The following is a 3,695-nucleotide window of genomic DNA, read 5'->3' as shown; positions in this document are numbered from 1 at the left end:
TCGAACTAATGATACAACAACAGGGCGCAAAAAAAACCTGAATAAGAATTTTACTTTATATTTTTTTTCCGTTTCGTTTCATTCGTTGGATGCACGCATGCATCAAGTATTTTATATTTCTGTAGATTTCAGAATTCTAGTTGCTGTTTATCGAATGATGATGCGCAGAATTTTCCCAAATTTTATTTCATTTTATTTTATTTTTCTCTATTTTTTTTCAACAAACCTCAAGAATATACTATCGCCATCATCATCATCATCATTTTCATCGGTTTCCATTTAATTATTATTATCATTTGAAATCGACTTTTTTTTTGTATCTACAAGTTCAATCATGATTGCTACTACTACCTTATTACGACTACTACTACCGTTATATGATTACTATTACGCGTATTAGACCACCGAAAAAAATTCTTATTCTCATTCTTCTTTTCATAGTTTTTGAATATCCAATTCACAACTTTTTTTTTCCTGACTATAGACTAGGTGTTTTCTTTGGTTTTCGATTCCTATTCTACAAAAAAAAAGTTATCAATGAATTTGATCATTATAAACCGTCATATCAAAAAATATTTAAAAATTAAATTGGAAAACAAAATCAATTCAAGTATATTCAAGTTTTTCTTTTAAATTTGAAAATTTCAACAGAAATTATAGTGAAATATCGGTATCAAGAGACCAATATTTTATCATTATAAGAAAATTGAAAAGCAAAAAAAAGCAATAGAGAAAAAATTCTCATTACATAACATTACATTTTTATAGAATGAATAGATAAATCAAACTGAAATGTTTGTTGTTGTTTTTTTTTTGTAATTGTTGAACAACCAAATGAATAAAATGTATTTCAAATAAAATCAAATAGAATAGAATAGAAAACAAACATGTTGTTATTCTCACTTCTTTTTCCAACAATAACAAAAAAAAATGATGAAATTTTTTATCATAAAATTAGTGAAACATTTTTAAAATGATGATAAAAAAAACAAAATGTGAAACAGAAACATTTGCTTTTGGACACCAGGTACATTGTCGTCATCATAATCATCATTGGGGAATAAACTTTAGAGAATATTCAACTTGTCATGGCAGCCAAATTTTTTGTTTTTTGCTTTTTCTGCATCATCTAAATCAAAACTTTTTGTTTTTGTTTTTCATTATATTATTACATTTTCAATCATACGATATGCCTGATGATATGAATTTTTTTTCCCGTTGAGTTTGTTTTTTATCTCATTTTGTTCAAAAAAAAAACAAAAACAATATGAATTGAAAAGTTTCATCATCATAACTGATGAACATTTCATTTCATTATTGTATTAGATAACTTTGATTCCGGTAAAATCAAAATTATTCAACATTAATGAACAAACATTCAAATTAAACAAAACAAAACACCTACACCTTGAAAATGTGAAACAAACAAAAAAAAAGTTGAAAATTTCAAAATAATGATTATGTACATAACAGAATGAAATAAAGTTATTTTCGGCTAACTTAACCATTTCAAATATTTCAAAGAAAGAGAAATTTGTAGTGATTTTTTGTTTTTGGCCATCCGAAATTCTTGATCGGAAATGAGGTATTGAGAATTTTGGTTATTTGTTCAACAAACCGAATTTAATTACGTGTGTCAAAAGAAAGGTGTGTGTGTGTTTGAATCTTCAGGGAAATCAATAGGAAAAGTTTCAATTTCAATTTTATTGTTTTTAAATGTGAAAAAAATTATTAATTTTTTCAAATAAAAAAAAGAAAAAAGAAAAAATTGCTGATTCTAAAATGGGGTTTTTTTCAGAAAAATTGAATTATTTTGCCGGAAAATTTTCCGAAAATAAAATTGAATAGATTTTCATTTCTGCTGACCAAAAATCCCAATATCATCAAAGATTCTTTTGTCTTTTTGTTCATTGTTGTTTTCATAGGCAATGTTTTCCGCTTATAATTCAATGTTACTTTTTCGTGGTCGCCATCAAATTGATTGTCATTGTCTACTTGTTTTTTTTTTGTTTTGTTGACATAAACATGATCCAAATTCATTAAAAATTTTTTTCGAATTTTTCAAAGCATGCCTTACAGGATCCAAAAAAAGATTCAAGCTAATTTTTTGATGACTATGATGATGAATGTCATTATGGCTGAACAAAGCAAAAACAACGAACACTGACAATGACATCAGTCAACGAGTGAAAAAAAACCTGACATACAAAAATTGTTTTGTGGACAAATTTTTTTTTCGAAAATGTGAAATAAAAATAATAAAATTTTAATAAGTGACAAACCATACAGAACTAGAAATTTCGTATCACCACCACCACCATCATCATCACTTCAACACCACACTCGACATTTGGCTTAATTTGGTTTTTTTAATTACTTTTTTTTTCTAGCGAATATAATAACCATTATGATGAATTTGCTTTCAATTTTCATAGAATAATTTTGTTTTTTTTCAAATATAGCCACTTTGTAGCAGATAATGACGATTTAGCCAGGATTTTGTTTGTTTTTTAATTACTTTTTTTCAAGTGAACAAAAAAAAATGTAAAAATTTTTGTTGATGTTTTTCTTTACAATGAGAAAATTCATTAACGATGATCAAAATGATAATTATGATGATAATGATAACGACAATCAATGAATGAATCTGGGAAGTATGAATTCATCTATTGAATTTGCTTATTCTTAGTTTTTTATTTCAAACGAGAAATTTTCTTTCTTTTTTTCATCCATTTTAAAAATGGTGAAAATTTGACTATAATTTTTTTCAGCACATTGGAAAAAAACAATCCTAATGATTAGGTGGGCGTATTGCTCAATGATGCTTGTTTTTTCAGATAATGAAAATGAAAAATTTTTAACCCCGAGAAAAAAATGATAATTTTTATGCGTAGGCAAACGTGTAATAAACATATAAGAATGCGGAAAAACGGAAAAAATCTTTTTTCTTTTATTAATTTAGCATACATATCTATTCAATTTAGATTCTGTTCGTGGTATGTCAAATTCTTTTATAATTTTATTTGGTTACTTTTTTTGTTTCTCAACGGAATTGATTTCTTTAGTTGTGCAAACCATGATCAAATAATATCATTGTAATAAAGATTCTTCTTTTTTTGCATATATATGAAATTCTAGTTGAGATCATCAGCTATTCAAATAGTGGTAAGAAAAAGAAAAATTTGAATGAAATCAAATCAAATGAAACAGAATAGTGAAAATTAATTTGAATTTAAATATTGTCATCGAAAAATTTAATAATAAAATGTGAATAAATGAATTGAAAGAACAAAAAAAGATGTGAAAATCAAAAGAAAAATTAATACTTTCTGATTGAAATGAAAACACAACAAAACAAAAATGGAAAAGAGCAAATATTCAGGAAATTATTTTACAAACTTTTGGTTATCCATAAATTTCTTTCAATTTTGTAGGTTTCTATAGATTTTCTTTTATCTAATTCAGTAAACAACCATTCTCATTTTAGGAAAAAAATGTGTTCAACATTTAAAATTATCATCATTTATAATGAATTTTCATTGTCAAATCGATTGTTCTTTTTTATTTTTTTTGGTTCCTGATGCAATTGTTATTGTTTTATATGATTTTTTTTGTTCATTGATTATTCAACTATATTGCATTCTTTTTTTTTCTTAGTTTTTCTTGTTATCCAAAAAAAATAATCAATCGTTATG

Source organism: Dermatophagoides pteronyssinus, unplaced genomic scaffold (genome assembly GCF_027571235.1).
Source record: "Dermatophagoides pteronyssinus isolate colony J.1.1.1.1 unplaced genomic scaffold, Derpt_VIB-CSIC_2022.12 sq0002, whole genome shotgun sequence".
NCBI lineage: Eukaryota > Metazoa > Arthropoda > Arachnida > Sarcoptiformes > Pyroglyphidae > Dermatophagoides > Dermatophagoides pteronyssinus.
Note: the sequence above shows the minus strand (reverse complement) of the source record.